Source organism: Salarias fasciatus, chromosome 4 (genome assembly GCF_902148845.1).
Source record: "Salarias fasciatus chromosome 4, fSalaFa1.1, whole genome shotgun sequence".
Classification (NCBI taxonomy): Eukaryota; Metazoa; Chordata; class Actinopteri; order Blenniiformes; family Blenniidae; genus Salarias; species Salarias fasciatus.
Window position 1 is genome coordinate 6,470,783 of NC_043748.1, and position 19,448 is coordinate 6,490,230.

The 19,448-nt window shown below is 46.3% G+C and overlaps 1 non-coding gene across 1 annotated transcript; it reads right to left on the reverse strand.

Moving 5' to 3' along the window:
• Positions 1-3,701: 3,701 nt before the first annotated feature.
• Positions 3,702-3,774, reverse strand: trnaf-gaa (transfer RNA phenylalanine (anticodon GAA)). The gene has a single exon. It is a non-coding gene; the product is annotated as a tRNA-Phe (tRNA).
• Positions 3,775-19,448: the final 15,674 nt, after the last annotated feature.

A 19,448-nucleotide genomic window follows, 5' to 3' on the forward strand; every position in this document is an offset into this window, starting at 1 on the left:
CCGTGTGCCCCTGTAGGTGTCGGGCCCTTGGGCAGTTGCCCAGTTGCCCTAATGGTTAATCCGGCCTTGCTAACAGCCGACAGATCACTCGTTGTGCTAGAGAAATCTGCCTTCAAGAGTCCCAAAAACACATCCAGATCACATCCAGAGGCTGCAGAATGTGTGAGGTGTGTGGTGGCAAGCACAGAAGAATGACTCCTTCCCTCTGTGCCACCCGAACCAGCTCTGGCCCTTAGTGGGACTGGTGGCCATCCATGACGAGCAGCAGCGGACACTCCTTGGTGGCGTGGAGGAGAAAATGAGTGGTAAACCATTTATAAAATAGCTCTCCATCGATGTACCCTGCCTGGGACTTCCCATAGAGAGCATTGGGGATGCCCTCCCTGTTGTATGCCCCCCCTGGATACCCTCCTTTGTAAATGATAAAGGGGGGGGGACATCCTCTCCAGTCGTATTAAAACAGGCCAGGACGGTGGTGTGGTCTCTTGTGCCAGGGGCCTGCCTGTATGCATGTTTGGTCCCCCGAGGCACGATGACTTTTCACCTCACACTGTCGAGCTGGAAACCTGTCTCTTCGCAGTTGTAGATTTGCTGCGGCTTCTCCCTCAGCCCATGCTAGTCGATGGTTGCTTGGAGCAGTCTGAAATATTCCTGATTGGGCCCCCTCTTAACATGGGCAGCCCTCCCATGGTCAATAATGTCTGGGGTCTGAGTGGTGAGGCGCTGATGGTGTCGCTCTCTGAAGTTAATCCAACACGTCTGACCAAGTGCCACCTTTGGAGCCTCTTGGTGGCGCTGATTGTAGATGGCCAGAGCGTGGGCCAGGACCTACAATAGGATACTAAAAGCCTTAATTTTCTCTACTTATATTTGATTAAAATATCACAAATGACAATAAGTAGAGCTTGACATTTCAAGAAAGCATTGCTAACCTGAGGCTTCGTCAGTGGAAACCCGTAGCTGGCAGAGTACAGACAGTACTCTACCAGGGCGCTCTCATCGATGGTACTGAGAAGTGGCATCTGACCATGTTTGCAGTCAGACGCCACCCTTCCACTGACTTGGTCACTCAGGCTGGACTTAGGGACCCCAAACTGTGCTGCTGCCTGCCTGACGGTGAGCCTGCCTGTGTGCACCTCCCCCCTCTTCTTCTTCTTCTTCTTCTTTTTTTGGCAGACTAGGCACAACTCAGTGCAGTGCTGCCACACACAGGTGATTTGCGCTATTACAGCTTCATCTTCTGGGGCTTAGCTTTGGTTTTAGACTGACTAGAAATGAAAAATAAAGGGAACAAGAGATGACATTGTAACAGGTTGAATTTAATAAGGAAGTAGGATATATCACGCTATATACAATAAGAGATGGCATAACAGGTCAATTTAATAAGGAACTATGATATATACCACTATATACAATAAGGAAATTGTACTTTTAAAGATCAGATCAAGTAGTGATAGAAAAAGAAATAATCCCCTTTGTCTCTAATAATTATAGCCACTGTGTCATCTTTATATATTCTCTGTACAAGAAGGTCCTCCTCTGCAAAAACCACAAAATCACTCCACTGCATTCCGGTGATAAGCAGTTGGCCTTGCACCTTCCAATAGTAGCTATGACCTGACTTCAGGCGCAAGGCGCCATTCTGCACGTGTAGGAACCCACAATCCGCGTAGCTTTTCACATTAGGGCATTCCACCCCCCCAGCCCAAATGGTGGTGCCCCAGTTGGATCAAAAACGACATCATCTGGAGATCATCCAAGCCAGAGGAGCATCAGGATGGATGACAAATCCTGATGGCCAGTAGCTGACATTTTTAATGCAAGCATATTCCTGAATCGGTCCTTTGCAGACATGTGACCAAATTGGCGACACGCCCCCCCATGCGCCATTTTCCTGGCCTGGTATTTGCAAACAACAAAGCAGTGAGCCCGCACCACAGTGATTTTATTACCTTTTTTTATTACTGGCCAGGGACCAGTGTGTGGCTAAATTGTCCACAATTAAAAACATCGATCCATATGAGCTTGTTAACCAGAGACTGGAGCTCCGACACTGCATTGCTGCCTCCGACTCCGGCGCTGGACATCACAAACTACCTGGCTTACGGTGTCAGCGCATACACGTGTGAGCAGTTCCGAAATTAAGAAATCTCTGGAAGCGCACGGACATTTCACGAATGGCTGGGTGCAGGATCTGTTCGTGTCATTGGTTCCATGTGAGCTGTGCTGGTCTGCAGCATGCACCGGTGGAGCTGCAGTCATTGTTCCTCCCTCTAAGGCTGTGTTTCCACTGGACGCATTTAACGCGACTGCATTCACGTGACAAATGACACCTCACTGTGCTAGATGCACGAGTTTTATCGCTGGTGTGTGAATTCAGTCGTGCGACACCTCACGCTGGTACAAATATGCAACACAGAACATCCTGCAGAAACATCACAACCCTCCTCATCACCGTCCCCTGCACAGCAGTGGGCAGGATTCTTCTGATGATTGTCCCACAGTCCTGTGTGCACCTGGCTGTGTGTGTGTGTGTGTGTGTGTGTGTGTGTGTGTGTGTGTGTGCGCATACTGATCGATGGTGCGGTTTTTGTTCTTTTTGTTTTTATGACTGTTTTAACTGTTCAGCACTTGGTGTTTTTATGAATATGAGAAGTGCTTTTACAAATAAAGATTGAGACTGAGATGGCTCCGCCTGCCACCATCGCTGCTCTGTATTTGCCATGGAGGAGTCAGCATCGGCAAAGGGTGAGGTGCTCGAGGTTGAGCGACAATCGCGTCATTGCATTGACTTTGTATATAATCTCATCGCACGAAAAATTCGCATCGCGTCCGTTGGAAACACAGCGAGCGTGTTTGAGCTCCGTGGAGAACAGAGGCAGACCGCCAGATCAGAGCGCAGCCCAGAGGAGGCGCTCATAAACAGATCAGAAATTAAGTGTCTGAGCTCTGTGGCGAACTGTGTCAGGTGGAGAGTTTGGAGTTCACATCCTGACAGTCCTGGACGGAGGTTGTTATATGGCTAGGGAAAAGAAAAAAAAAATCCCCCCTATCGTCTCTCATTGTTTCCTCTTATCGACAGGTCGGTTGACTTCCCAACAATGTTGGACAGTGGTGGAAGAAGTACTCATTTTGTTTACTTAAGTAAAAGTACAGATACTGAGGCAAAAAAATACTTAAGTAAAAGTCAAAGTACCCAAGGAATAATTTACTTCAGTAAAAGTACAAAACTTGCTTTAAAATTTACTTTGCAAGTAAAAAGTAAAAATATTTATTTCTGATGAAAAAATGCAAAATATTGAATGTGAATTGTGAATGTAGTAAATATTCAAAATAAGAACCAGGCAAAACACTGTCTGCTCAAATTTATTTAGAAAACAGCATTGTAAAGAAAAGCTTTACAAGCTAAAAAATTGTGAATTATTTACAATTCTGGCATAATATTTAACAAGACAGACAGTTCTCTTGGCAAGTGGTGGTTTGTGGTTCAACTTCAAAAGAAGTTGATTTTCAAAGTTTTTAGAATGGAGACGTGCTCTTTTAGGAAAGATGATCAATGCTTTTGTGTTTTCATTCCAGAAACATTTACATGGCAATGGCAGAAACACTAAAAACTGGGAACTGTTCCATTGTTCTTTCACAGTAGGAAAGAGACAGTTTAGAGACCTGATGTACCCTGTGACTGCAAAGTTCTTATAGCCTGCAAAAACCCGGGATTTAACCAGGGACCTTTAGAACTTCAGTCTAACACTCTCCCAAATGAGCTATTTCGGCACAAATTGCTCATAAAATTCAATTTGATTGTGGCTCAGTAGATTTGCAAGTACACTAATAAGTAATATTATGTCATATAACGTACTCCGACATACTACATAACGTAACGTAACTCCTTCCCCTCCTCCTCTCTGGAGGGCGTCGCGCAGGTTGACAGTTTGAGTTTAAGTGAGTTTAGAGAGTTCAGGTGCTTTGCCATTGTAGCGCGTACGCAGTCAGAAAATATGGATTGCTGCACTGCTTATTTGGCAACCTCAGGAACTCACATACCGATATGATTGGCTCTGAAACCCAGAAGTGTGATAGTCCAGCCCCGGCCATCGGAGTTATTCTGTCCTGAAATTGAAACTTTTGAAAGAAAAAAAACTTGATGAAGACATTTGTTTATGGAGACAACAGATTATTGAAAGGGAATGTTTCTTCGATGACATGTGAGTATGGTGCCTTTAAGCTATCAGTTTGACAATGGCAGTGTTCACACATTCACTGATTGGCCTCATCATTGGGTTTATTGGAGGAAAGCAGTGGAATGCCTTTCAGGCTTTGCACATTTGCGTTTCTGCATACAAATTTTAATTGACAGCTATCTTACACTTTAAAAAATGCTCCCTATCCAAAATAATGTAATTCAAAATTAATTATGCACATTTATGTTTTTCCAAAATTATTTGGCGCCCCTAAGAAATCACCTCTGGTCTCCAACTGGGGTCGGGACCCCAAGGTTGTGAATGGCTGTCGTAATTATTGGCACTATTGCACATGCGCGAGGAGATGGACTATATCAACAGTGGTGGCTAAACATCTGTGTACTTATCATTGTTAAAGGTGCTGTAGGCAGGATTCCGCATCTCTGCCATCTTGCTTAGGGTTACCTAAGCAAGATGGCGATTTGACCCATCTAAGATGGCCATCACAGCCCAGCACAGCCAATCCTGTCCTGTTTTCTCTGACATCACACCCTTATGCAGGTTAAGCCCCTCCCACAAGAACGTGTGACGAACGCTCCTCGACCAATCACGGTTAGAGCCTCATGGGCTCTTCTGATTGGTCAAAGATACCTGGAGCTGTGGAGATTCCTTTTCAGCTCAGAACAGAGACAGATGGAAATGCTGCGCCCTCACGGTAGCGCAATTATGCTACACTCCTAAAGGATTATCAATGGATACTCTAACATTTAATCCAAAGAAAACACAGAAAAATTAGCAATGACTAGCAAAATCCTGCCTACAGCACCTTTAATGTGTATTGTTTTCTGCATGCATATGTGTGTGAGGTGTTATTACTAAAACAAACAGTGCTGACTTGTGGCCTGATGAGAAAACTACAGAAATTCAGAATATCAGTTGTCAGAATTTAATGTCAGCATCAGTTTGAAGGCCCGCAGTCAGGTTGAACGGTATCTGCCAATGACTCCTTTCCACACAGCAGAGGCATTTCAAGAGCTTTACCTGGACAAATGCATACAGATATTGATAAGAATCTTCATACTGCCCTATGCTGATTATTGGATCATGGTTATTTCTTTCTGCTAATCAAAGTTGCAATTTACACTGACATATATGTTTGATGAAATACATAAGTGTTAACTTTCTCAAGAAACTACATATTGTTATTAGAAGTAGATGTTAAAGGGGAAGAGAAACACACAGAGTACTCCTGATCTATGGAAAAGTGAGATAAAGACCTGTAATGCATACAATTTCTCATGAGAAAGAAATTACAAGACAAAAAAAACAAACACTGGTAGTGATTCAGAGGAGGAGAGGTTATCAATAGACTGACAGTAATACAAATTGGTGCAGGTGTGGACGCTGTGTGGTGATGGACAGCGATGTGGAGTGTGTGTGTGTGTGTGTGTGTGTGTGTGTGTGTGTGTTCTTGTATTTCTATCCTTGTCGGGGCCAAATGTCCCCACAAGGATAGCAAAACGTGGAACGACGTGCCTTGTGGGGACCTTTTTCCGGTCCTAAGTAGGAGAAACAGTGTTTTCTTGACCATGTTGTTGTTACTGAAAAAAGTAAAAGTGCAAAAACATTTCTTTAGGGTTAGGCTTTGTTGTGGTGTGGGTTAGGGTTAGGGTAAGGGTCAGGGTTAGGGGCTAGACATGAATGGGAGTCAATGGACGGTCCCCACAAGGATAGAAATACAAGACTGTGCGTGTGTGTGTGTGTGTGTGTGTGTGTGTGTGTGTGTGTGTGTGTGTGTGTGTGTGTGTGTGTGTGTGTGTGTGTGTGTGTGTGTGTGTGTGTGTGTGGAGATACATGAAACACAATGACTCATCCGTGCCGTCGGTTCAACCTGCATCACCCAATATGTACACAGAAATGTAATCAGAAATAATCATTGTTCCTGTTGTTCTAAATGGTTGCATTTGAAAAAAAGAATAAAAAAAAAAATCGAGAGAGGAGCAACAGGATAGGAAGTAAACAGATCCTGGCGCTGGAGCTTTCTCTCTTTCTTTCTCCATTAACTTTGATGCTACAGCTGTATAATATGTCTGCATAGATATGCTTCAATCCATCCACTCTTCATGATATATTTCTACTGAGGCTCTCCTTAAATAAATGTCTGGAGGGAACAAGCCTGTGCAGAATGGGCAGAATAAAGTCATGTCTTATTTACATATGAGACATATTAAAGCCGCTCATTAATTAGAATAAACTGGCAGGTTAATTCCAAATAAAGATTTCAGGTGCTTTCATGGTCATTTTAAAGCATAATTAACTTGTTTTTTTCTTAGAATTAAAAGTCCCATAGTCATAGCCACCCCACCCTCCCCACCCCGCAAAGCAGCTTGGGCTGCTCCAGCCCGAGGCACTAAACCAGCTCGGACCGCCACTGCTCTCAGCTCCTCCGCTTGAAGAACGAGGACCAGGGTCCACAGCGCTCCATCTCCGGCTGCAGCCTCCGGTTCCTCACCTCGTCTGCTGGAGACTCTCACGGCCGTCACTGGGGCAGCAGGCGGCGAGGGGGTGCGGCGCGGGGTTCCTCGGCTCAGCCTGACCCCGGAACGTGAGCTCGGAACCGGACCTGTCCGCGCTGCGTCCCGCCCCGCCGTCACTCCGCCAGGTTCACAACCCGGCCGTAGCCCAGGTTGGGCGGTAGGGTTTAATGTTCGCTCAATGTAGACTTTCAGTACATTAATCGTATCGTGCATGCACGCGCACATCGCATACACACACGTTCACATACTTTCTTTTTCAATCTGTGTTTGGGGGAAAGCAGTCTCGACTCAAGTCCAAGTCAAAGTTGTACGTCAACTCCAGAATCATCAAATTCATGAACCGAGTCAGACTCGATTCATGAATCATGAACCGAGTCTGACTCGATTCCAAGTCATGTGACCAGAGTCCGACTCCGTTTCTATAGCAACTCTTTGATCCATTCAAATCTGCAGGCCAGTTTGAACTAGATTTATTTTAAATTTTTGCGACCTCCAGTGCAGACATAGCGTCTTGCTGTCGACCTTTATGATCGAACCATTATAAAACTGCCCTTGTAATTGCTGAGCGAGCTTCTGACTTTCAGTTCTTACTGAATTCAAGTTTTCCAGGGCGTTTTACGGAGGACAAACCCTCAGGAGAACCAACCGCTCACTGAGAAATGTAAGAACCTTTGTTTTCAAGTCAATATTTCACATTATTACTGGAAATAAACAACAAAAGTGTTTTACACCAACGTTTTCTGAATTGGCAACACTCCACAACAACTTTACTGGCTTTCACTGTTTCATTTTGCTCATATTGTTAGATTTAGCAGACGTGTGTGTGTGAGGCAGGTGTATATTGGACATTTGTGAAAGCAACATGTTTTGAACCGATGTATTTACAGCAGTCATCCAAGATGAACCAGTTTGCACCGAGTGGGCTTCATCGAGAGCCTCAGACGTGACCCCAACTGGGGTCCCACGCACGTGACCGCCAAAAGTCCCACGTGCACCCGGGGTATGAGCCCTACTCTCACCCCCGACTGGAGCGCCACCCATGTCCCCTGCAGGAGCTTCCTACATGCCTCCAGCAGGAGCCCCACCCAGGCACCCAGCAGAAACCCCACCCGCTGGGTTCCCAGGTATGGAGATAATTTTGTTACTTTATTATTCAATCAATCATGGAAACATGGAATAGACTTCCATGTAGTGGCTACGCACTTCCTGGCAACACGTAAGGCCAAAGCCAGAAACTTCTTTTGAGTTCTTCTCAAATGAGCTTCAATATTTGTTAAATCCCCTAACAAGCACATTTGAGGACATGATGGGAGATGTACTCCCAGGAGTCTTGTTATAATGTCTGAGAAATCATGCCAGAATGTATTAAGTTTAGTGCAAGACCATGTGCAGTGCAGGAAGGAGCCCTCTTCAATACCACATCAAAAGCACAAGCTGGATATCTCAGATTTATATTTATGCAGCTTCTCTTGCGTGATATAGGTTTGATGGAGAAAGTTATACTTTGGTCAGCCTGTATCTGGAATTAATTGTGGTAGTTAAACTTTTTTGACATAAGTCAGACCAGAGCTCTGGACGAATTGACATATTCAAGTCCAACTCCCATCTCTCCCTTGACTTATGGAGACCTGGTTTTGGAGTATCCTCCATCAGGAGAGAGTACAATTTTTGAAATAAGACGAGGTGCGTTGCCCTCATGAAGTAGTCTCTCCAGCTCACTGAGTGTAGGCAGAGTCATTTGATGTCCAAGAGTAGTTTTACGAAAGGATCTTAACTGTAAGTAACAGAAGAAGTTTATGCTGGACAGATCATACTTCCTCCTTAGGTCCTCAAAAGACATAAGAGATCCATTCTCGTAACAGTCCTCCAGATAGCGGACTCCTTTCTGGTGCCAGATTTCCAAGGTCTTATTGTCCAGTGACATGGGTATGAGTCCATTCTGTTTCACAGGTGTTTTGGGTAACAAATTATTTTCCAGTCCAACATTTTTATGAACTTCGTACCATGTTTTGATGACATGTATTAATACAGGGTTGTCAGTTCTAATAGAAATAGTTTTGGGCGTCCACTTATAAACAAAATCCGCAGGAACAGTTCTTTGAGTGCATGCATTCCAATTAAAACCCACGGTGGGATATTTGCCCTACCAAAAAGAAAAGAAACAAGTTGCATTTGGGCTGCCAAATAATGTTTTTTCAGATTTGGTAATTTAAGACCCCCCAATTTAAAGTCCCAGGTAAGTTTTTCAGTTGAAACCCTTGGAGGTTTACCACTGCATGTGAATTGTCTAATATGTTTATTAAGGTTCTTAAAAAAACTGAGTGGTAATGGAATCGGTAAGGACTTGAAAGAGGTATTGCAGTCTAGGCAATATGTTCATTTTTATACAATTTATCTGACCAATCAAGGTAATAGGTAGATTTATCCATTTTTTTCAGATCCTCTGTTATTTGACTAATTAGTGTCACATAATTAAGATTGTGCAGATTCTTTAAATTTTTATCCACCATTATTCCAAGGTATCTTATCCCCTCTGGGGACCATTTAAATGGGCTCCTCTGTTGATATTCCACATAATCAAAGTCTGAGAGGGGAAGAATTTCACTTTTTTCATAATTCACTTTATATCCTGAAACAAACCCAAAATTATGTAAAATTGATTCTAATTTAGCCAGAGAATTGACCGGGTTTGTTAAATACAGAATAATATCACCTGCCGTAAGATTAACTTTATGTGTCGTCCTACCCACTTTTACCCCCTTTATCTCTGAATCTTGCCTGATTAACTCGGCCAAAGGCTCGATGGCTATAACAAAAAGGCCAGGGGATAAGGGGCAACCTTGTCGGCTCGACCTGTTCAGGGGGAAAACAGTGGAAATTTGTCCGTTAGTAATAATTTTAGCTTGTGGTTTTCTATCAAGTGTATTAATCTAATTAATAGAATAAGAACCAAATCCAAATTTAGATAACACCTTGAATAAATAAGGCCATTCAAGCCTGTCAAAGGCTTTTTCAGCATCTAAAGTGACAGCTATACTGGGTTCAGCACTGGATGTTGCCTCATGAATAATATTAAACAACCTGCATAAATTATTGGCAGAGGATCTCTTCTGAATAAAACCCACCTGGTCTGGGTGTATCAGTTTTGGTAAATATTTACTCAGCCTATTTGCTAGAGCTTTAGAAATCACTTTATAATCAGTATTCAAAAGGGAGATCAGTCTATAAGATGAGCGCTTTAGGGGATCTTTGTTTTTTTTAGGGATCACTGTAATTATAGCCGAAAAAAGGAGTCAGGAAGTCTTTGTGTTCTGGATGCTAGATTTATTACATCCATAAGAAGAGGCACAAGCAAATCCTTAAACTCTTTATAAAATTCAGGAGGAAACCCATCTTCCCCTGGTGATTTATTGGATTGTAAAGAAGATAAAGCCTCCTGGATTTCTTTTAAAGTAAATGGGAGATCTAGATCGCTCTTGTCCTAGATGCGATAAAAATGTATCTACTGCAGACAGATCTTCCGGCGATTCTAATTTATATAGATTAACATAAAAGTTTTCGAAGGTTTCATTTATTTCTTTTGGATTTTGGGTAATACATCCACATTCATTTTCAATTTGATTAATTGTTTTTAAACTTTCCTCCCTTTTTAACTGCCAAGACAGGACCTTTTGAGCTTTTCCCCCAAATTCATAGAGCCTTTGTTTTGTTCTCAAAATATTCTTATCAGCTCTATAAGTACTTAATGTGTTATACTTAAGTTTTTTATTGACCAATAAATTGTAAGTCTTTTTATCTTAATGATGTTGAAAATTTTTCTCCAGGCTCAGAATTTCACTCTCTAAAATTTCCAATTCTGCTGTATAACATTTTTTTTTAAGTCTGTTTGTATAGGAAATGATCTGTTCTCTTAAATAAGTTTTTAATGTATCCCATAATATGAAACTATTTGGTGAGGAGGCACAATTTGTTTCACAAAATAGTTTAATTTTTTTTCCCTGATAAAAGTCCGGAAGTCAGTTTTCTTTAGGAGGGTTGGATTCAAAGGCCACCTGTCTAAAGTTGGTCCTTTTTCTGGCATTTCTGTAGACAGAGTAAGGGGGGAACGATCAGAGAGAATCCTTGGTAAATATTCGGACTCTAATGCTCTGTAACTCAACTGTGTTGACAGTAAGAAAAAAATTGATTCTTGTATGTGAATTATTACGGCCCGAATAATATGAGTAGTCTATGTTTTGGGGCTGCATCTGCCTCTAGACGTCTGCTAGATTTAAATCATTCATAAATGACAAAGTAGTTAAGGCTGAGTTTGTTTTGGAAATGGAGATTGAAGATTTATCCAGTACTGGATCCAAACAGAAGTTGAAGTCTCCTCCCATAAGAATATGTTTATGACCTCCTGAAAAATGTCCTGGATAAAAGAAACACCATCATAGTTTGGAGCATAATGATTTAGCAAAGTCCATTGTTCTGAGTAAAGTTGACAATTTATCAAAACGTAGCGGCCTAATGGGTCAGTAATTGTATCATGGATAGTGATGAGAATATTTTTATTTATCAAAATAGCGACTCCTCTTGCCTTGGAGTTAAAAGACGAGGAGAAAACCTGGCCTATCCACCCTCTCTTTAATTTTTTGTGCTCTTCTATAGTGAGGTGAGTCTCCTGAATAAAGGCTATATCAGTTTTAATCTTTTTTAAGTATGTTAACACTCTTTTTCATTTGACAGGCCCATTTAAACCATTAACATTAAAACTGACAAATTTTACAACCTTATTCATGAGAAAAAAAAGTGGTTTGACAGTAATATACCTCATAGCCTCTCAGCAAAATCATGAAGAAAATGCCTCTCTTAAAATAAAACCAAGCATAAAAAAACAGAAGAAACTAAACCCTTCCCCTCCCTTTAAGTACCCACTCCCCGAACACTCGGCACAATCCAAACTTACCAACCGGGATCTCCATTGAACGCTTCCGAAACACAACATGCTTAACTAATACTTCGCTCGGCCAGGAGTCCCAGATACATAAACTTATAATTATTCGTCATAAAATAACACAATATAAGCATTTTCACACTCGCTCTAACTATGAATGTAATGGTTGAAACTGCCTTTCAAGTGCAGTACCCAAACAATCGCTTTTTTGATAATATATCCAGAACCAGACGAGAAGAAATAACACAACAATAGGAGAAATTATGAATCATGAATAAAAGATCATTTTGTGGTGGGTGGGTGTGCTCTGAAAGAACGAAGCCGATGCTGATATGAATGAATGACCTGAGGGAATGAGCTCTTCACCTATTATTAATAGTGGAGATTAATGTGAACACAGGACTGAAGGAAAACTGCTCAAAGTCAAGTTTGACTCCGCGAGATTTGTAAGAGTGAGGAGCCGATTCTCTGATGAAGAATCTTCTAGTCTGTTCCACAGCGACTCCACACACTAGAAGATCTGGTGCGATCTGTCCTCTGTTGTCGTCTAGTATGTGGTCTCTGAATCGGGGAAGACTGAAAAAAGCCTGTAATGTGTACTGGCCTTTACCGAATGCGGAAGCAGCCAGAAACAGCGCGGAGACAGGCGGTGGAGCGAGGTCAAAACGACCAATAGGATCTCTTCTCTCTTCCACCAGTGTTGGCCCTGCCAATTGGGTTCAGTCAGATTCGCAAGCAAAACTTTAGAATTCAAAACCAAAGCTTTTTTCTGTTTTGATCTAAAAAAAAAAAAATATTTGGTGGGGTTGCCACTTAAATTATTTAGTTCTCAGATCTATTCTATTTGATTGAACTTTTATTTTTTAATTGCAACTTTATGTTTTTGGTCTCAACTCTCTTTTTCGTTTGCAAAACCGTTTTTGATTGATTAAATAATAAAGAAACAAAATTATCTCCATACTTAGACACATTCCCAGCGAGAGCCCCGTGTGCACCCAGGGTACGAGCCCGACGTTCACCCCCAGCAGAAGCTCCACCCAGGGCCCCAGCAGAAGCCACACCCAGGCACCCAGCAGAAACCCCACCCGCTGGGGCCCCAGGCACATTCCCGGCAAGAGCCCCGCATGCACCGAGGTTACAAGCTCTACGTTCACCCCCGGCAGAAGCTCCACACAGGACCCCAGCAGGAACACCAGCCAGAGCCCCAGCAGAAGCCCCACCCAGGCCCCCCGCTGAAAAACAATATGTGCCCCCAGCTGGAGCCCAACGCACATACCCGGCACCAGCCCCGCATGCGCCCAGGGTATAAGTTCTACATGTGCCCCCACCAGAAGCCCCACCCAGACTCAAAGCAGTAACCTCACCCAGGCCCCCAGCAGCAGCCGCCCTCAGCCCCCACCAGCAGCCCCACCCAGGCCCCCCAGGCCCCCAGCAGCAGCCCCGTGCAGCCCCCAGAAGCAGTCCCAATCAGGCCTCCAACAGCAGCCCTCCTCAGGCCCCTCAGGCCCCCAGTAGCAGCCCTCCTCCGGCCACCCTCAGGCCACTCAGGCCCCCAGCAGTAGCCCCCCTCAGGCCCCCAGCAGCAGCCCTCCTCAGGCCCCCCTCATGCCTCCAGCAGCAGCCCTCCTCAGGCCCCCCTCAGGCCAGTAGCAGCAGCCCTCCTCAGTCCCCTTAGGCCTCCATTAGCAGCCCTCCTCAGGCCCCTGAGGCCCCCAGCAGCATCCCTCTTCAGGCCCCCAGCAGCAGCCCTCCTCAGGCCCCTTAGGCCCTCAGCAGCAGCCCTCGTCAGGCCCCCCTCAGGCCAGTAGCAGCAGCCCTCGTCAGGCCCCCCTCAGGCCAGTAGCAGCAGCCCTCCTCAAGCCCCTCAGGCCTACAACAGCAGCCCTCCTCAGGCCCCTCAGGCCCCCAGCAGCAGCCCTCCTCAGGCCCCCCTCAGGCCTCCAGCAGCAGCCCCCCTCAGGCCCTCCTCAGGCCACTCAGGCCCCCAGCAGCAGCCCTACTCAGGCCCCCCTCAGGCCCCCGGCAGCAGCCCTCCTCAGGCCCCTCAGGCACCCAGCAGCAGCCTCCCCAGAGGCCCCCAGCAGCAGCCCTCCTCAGGCCCCCAGCAGCAGCACTCCTCAGGCCCACAGAAGCAGCCCTCCTCAGACCCCTTCAGGCCCCTCAGGCCAGTAGCAGCAGCCCTTCTCAGACCCCCCTCAGGCCTCCAGCAGCAGCCCTCCTCAGGCACCCAGCAGCAGCCCTTCTCAGGCCTCCAGCAGCAGCCCTCCTCAGGCACCCAGCAGCAGCCCTTCTCAGGCCCCCCTCAAGCCCCCAACAGAAGCCCTCCTCAGGCCACTCAGCCCCCAGCAGCAGCCCTCCTCAGGCCCACTTCAGGCCCCCAGCAGCAGCCCTCCTCAGGCCCACTTCAGGCCCCCAGCAGCAGCCCTCCTCAGGCCCACCTCAGGCCCCCAGCAGCAGCCCTCCTCAGGCCCACCTCAGGTCACCAGTAGCAGCCCTCCTCAGACCCACCTCAGGCCCCCAGCAGCAGCCCTCCTCAGGCCCCTCAGGCCCCCAGCAGCAGCCCTCCTCAGGCCCCCTTCAGGCCCCTCACGCCAGTAGCAGCAGCCCTTCTCAGGCCCCCCTCAGGCCTCCAGCAGCAGCCCTCCTCACGCCCCTCAGGCCCCCCTCAGGCCTCCAGCAGCAGCCCTCCTCAGGCCCCCCTCAGGCACCCAGCAGCAGCCCTCCTCAGGCCACTCAGCCCCCAGCAGCAGCCCTCCTCAGGCCCACCTCAGGCCCCCAGTAGCAGCCCTCCTCAGGCCCACCTCAGCCCCCCAGCAGCAGCCCTCCTCAGGCACCCAATAGCAGCCCTCCTCAGGCCACTCAGGCCCCCAGCAGCATCCCTCCTCAGGCCCACCTCAGGCCCCCAGAAGCAGCCCTCCTCAGGCCCACCTCAGGCCACCAGTAGCAGCCCTCCTCAGGCCCACCTCAGGCCCCCAGCAGCAGCCCTCCTCAGGCCCCCCTCAGGCCCACAGTAGCAGCCCTCCTCAGGCCCCCTTCAGGCCCCTCACGCCAGTAGCAGCAGCCCCTCTCAGGCCCCCCTCAGGCCTCCAGCAGCAGCCCTCCTCAGGCCCCTCAGGCCCCCCTCAGGCCTCCAGCAGCAGCCCTCCTCAGGCCCCCCTCAGGCACCCAGCAGCAGCCCTCCTCAGGCCACTCAGCCCCCAGCAGCAGCCCTCCTCAGGCCCACCTCAGGCCCCCAGAAGCAGCCCTCCTCAGGCCCACCTCAGCCCCCCAGCAGCAGCCCTCCTCAGGCACCCAACAGCAGCCCTCCTCAGGCCACTCAGGCCCCCAGCAGCATCCCTCCTCAGGCCCACCTCAGGCCCCCAGCAGCAGCCCTCCTCAGGCCCACCTCAGGCCACCAGTAGCAGCCCTCCTCAGGCCCACCTCAGGCCCCCAGCAGCAGCCCTCCCCAGGCCCACCTCAGGCCCCCAGAAGCAGCCCTCCTCAGGCCCCCAGCAGCAGCCCTCCTCAGGCCCACCGCAGGCCACCAGTAGCAGCCCTCCTCAGGCCCACCTCAGGCCACCAGTAGCAGCGATCCTCAGGCCCACCTCAGGCCCCCAGCAGCAGTCCTCCTCAGGCCCACCTCAGGCCACCAGTAGCAGCCCTCCTCAGGCCCACCTCAGGCCCCCAGCAGCAGCCCTCCTCAGGCCCACCTCAGGCCCCCAGCAGCAGCCCTCCTCAGGCCCACCTCAGGCCACCAGTAGCAGCCCTCCTCAGGCCCACCTCAGGCCCCCAGCAGCAGCCCTCCTCAGGCCCACCTAAGGCCCCCAGCAGCAGCCCTCCTCAGGCCCACCTCAGGCCACCAGTAACAGCCCTCCTCAGGCCCACCTCATGCCCCCAGCAGCAGCCCTCCTCAGGCCCCCAGAAGCAGTCCTCCTCAGGCCCACCTCAGGCCCCCAGCAGCAGCCCTCCTCAGGCACCCAGCAGCAGCCCTCCTCAGGCCCCCCTCAGGCCCCTCAGGCCAATAGCAGCAGCCCTTCTCAGGCCCCCCTCAGGCCCCCAGTTGCAGCCCTCCTCAGGCCCCCCCTCAGGCCCACAGCAGCAGCCCCCCTCTGTATATATTGATTAATGTACTGTTATCTTCATTATGAAAATGTAAAAAAAAATAAAATAAAATAAAAAAAATGTTGAAGAATGTGTCTTTGAAAAGTGCAGTTTGCATGTTCCCATGATCGAAAAGGAGTCTGAAGAACCTTTTAAGCCAACACCTTAATAGGAAGGCTTTCAGTTTGTTTTGAAAATTCTACAACTCTGTGTGTGTGTGTGTGTGTGTGTGTGTGTGTATGTAGATACATGAAATACAAAGACTCATCCGTGCCGTTGGTTCAACCTGCATCACCAACAACCCAGCTTCACAACCTTGAATGTAGACATAAAAATTGCAACACAAAGTGCTTCACAGATTAAAAGCAAACCCGCTCCACCCACTCCATCCACCAATCCGTTTTCTCCAAAACCAAAGATACAGCACAAAAACACAGACCATCCCCCTCCCCCCCCCCCCCCCCCTTCCTCCACCATAAACTAATGAAGTGAGTATTAAAATAGAATATAAGGCTGGGCACAGATGAGTTAGAAGAGGAAACACACCCAGGAGCCATCTACATCGAGAGCAGCAGGTCGCCCATGGCAACCAGGGCTCCTGCACAGGACACCCAGAGGAGACGGGGGAGTGATCCCCAAATCTCCACCAAGAACCCACAGCACAGTAGTCTGGCAGCCACAAGCGAGCCCCGCAGAGGGCTCCCTCAGAGGAAACACTTGAAAATAACAATAGGTAAAAACATAAAAACTTAAGACTAAAAAAGGCTAAATGAGGCTAAAATATAGAGTAGAGCACAAGCATTATAAAATATTAATAGGATAATGAATAAATACAGCATAAATAAGATAAATAAAACAGATGAATAAGTAACAAATGATACCAAATCAAGACTAAACTAAAAATAAATATCAGTTAAAAGCTAGACCAAAAAGGTGGGTCTTGAGCCTGCTCTTAAAAATGTGAACATTCTCCGCGTCCCTGAGCTTTCGCGCCAAGTCGTTCCAGAGTTTAGGACCATAGAACTTGAGAGATACCTCACCCTGAGTCTTGAGGTATTTGGAGGAGACGCTTGCTACAGGAGCGCAGGGTCCGTGGAGGCTGATAGGGTAAAAGCAGATCTGAAAGCTAAGAAGGCCCAAGACCATTAAGACACTTAAAAACCATTAAGAGAACCTTAAAATCGATCCTGAGAGACACGGGGAGCCAATGCAGCGATTTTAAAACTGGTGTAATGTGGGCCCGCTTTCTAGTCCTCGTCAGGACACGAGCTGCTGAATTTTGTAAAAGTTGTAAACCTTAAATGCTCTGCTTCGGAAGACCAGAAAGAAGCCATTGCAATAGTCAGTATGACTGGTGATAAAAGCACGCATTAGCGTCTCTGTGTTGGCCCGAGAGAGAATAGGGCGGACTCTGGCTATGTTTTTTAAGCGATAAAAACCAACTCTGCTGATGTTCTTAATGTGTTGGATAAAATTAAGCTCAGAATCGAAGATCACACCCAGATTTTTCACTTGCGGTGATGGATTAATAGAAAATTCTTGTAGTTTAGGTAAAATGTGGCACTGGCAACAGGAAAAGGGTAGCACGCACTCTGTCAGCATAGATAAGATGCTCTCAATCAGCATTCTGGAGAATGCAGGCAAGTCACTCATCCTGCTGAGTCAACTTAAGCTTCCTGTGCAGTTCAAGACAACATTTAACAATGAATGCATTTAGCAATGATAATCAAACAGAATATTTCCAACAGGAGGTGTTACTGTCCATCAAGCTTGAAAAGCTTAGATTTTCTCTTCATGGTTCCCCAAATTTGTTTGAGAAGACTTGGAGACCTCTCTTAAATTACATTGAATCATTGTCATCCATGCCTGATCGTGATGACTGAGCCCTCCCTTCATTTTATGTTTTATTTATTTATTTTGATTCATTAATTTGATTTTTTTTAATGCCATTTAGCTATTTTTTGTTGTTTTTCTTTTGTTTTTGTATTTGTTGTATATTCTGTGTTGTTTACATTGGGACAATACACATTCATTGAGAACCTCTCTCCTTTGGGGTGGGGTAGGGGATGGGTGGATGTTTAAAAATATTGGAAAAAATGATATTCTGGAAGTTCTGTCCATCACACTGTATCATATGTTGTATTGAAATTGCTTCCAATAAAGATAGTTAATTAATTAAAAAAAAATACTCTGTAATGATCATCCTGCCCCCAGCCAGGGACGGGATTGTGGTTTTTTTTTGTTTTTTTTTCAAAAGAATTCTGTAAGACATTCTGTAAGTCACGCCGAATTGTGCCTCATACTTCCCGCTATTAAGCCAAATTGTGTGTTGAAGGAATTCGGCCTGGTTCAATATGGCAAATAATGAGGAATGGACCGTGTTTCACCACTAAAAGCGCCGTGGCCTGTGTGTTTTTTTGACGCTCAGCTGGAGCGCGTTGTGTTTGCCGGCGTTTATGGAAGCAGTGCGTTAACGTGCCCAGCCCTAAAATAAATAATATATATTCAAAGAAGTAACAAGCTTTTTGGGAAAATGTAAGGAGTAGAAAGTACCAATATTTAAATTCAAAATGTAGGGCGTAAAAGTAAAAACTTGTCAGAAAAATAAATACTTCTAAAAGTAAAAAGTACCTGAAATTTTTACTTAAGTACAGTAACGAAGTATTTGTACTTCGTTACTTGCCATCACTGATGTTGGAGAACACAAAACAATAATAATAAGTTGTTGGGAAGGCTTTGTATTAGTACTGGAGTGGGTCTCGTGGTTGGATGGGAAGATGAACACCTGGCAGCGCTGTCAACGGGATTTAAACGATAAGTTCGGTTTAAACAGTTTTCACGTTGTTTATAGAACAAAGTAGAACAATATACTGACCCCGAATGCTTTTCCGATCCCAACAGTGCTTTGGGAGAAATTTAAATCCAAGGTCTAGCTGCAGACATCTGTATACTGTTAGCCAATAGGGCATGTGTGGCGCCGGCTCCCAAAACGGCTTTAATCTTCCAAAAACTCATTAGTTTCACCAATATTTCCTCATGGTCCACTCACGCTTCTCCTCCACCACAGCCTGGTGTCACAAAATACATGCTGTTGTTGTGGGTTTACAGATCTCTGAAGTGAATACGGTGATGTGGATGTAAACTGAAGTACATTCACCAAGAGACACAATAGGTGGCGCTGTGCACCAAAGTTGCTGCCACCCACTCCAAAGAAGAAGATCTCTGCACTGCAAACATCTTCTATAAACATCTATATGAGTATATTGTTCGTTCTATAAACAACATGAAAACTGTTTAAACCGAACTTATCCTTTAATACAGGGGTGTCCAAAGTTGGTCCTGGAGGGCCGCAGCCCTGCATGTTTTCCATGTCTCCCTGCTTCAACACAGCTGATTGCAATGAGGCTCGTTATCTGGCTTGCTGCTGGACTTGGCCAGTAATCTTCACGAGGTTCAGGTGTGACTCATTTGTGACATATGACAACGGTATTTATTTCAATAAAACTTTGGCAATATAAATACAATCCCTAATTCACCTGATGAGGAGTCACCTACACTGTCAAGACGTTGAGGAGGATAGAACCCCTGCTGTTTATTAATGGTATAGACATCATGGATCACAAATGTAATAGTATCCATATAAGAAACTGTTTCCATGAAAAAAGGAGAATAAGCCCCAGACGAAAAGCTTTTTTGAATAGTGATTTAACAGAT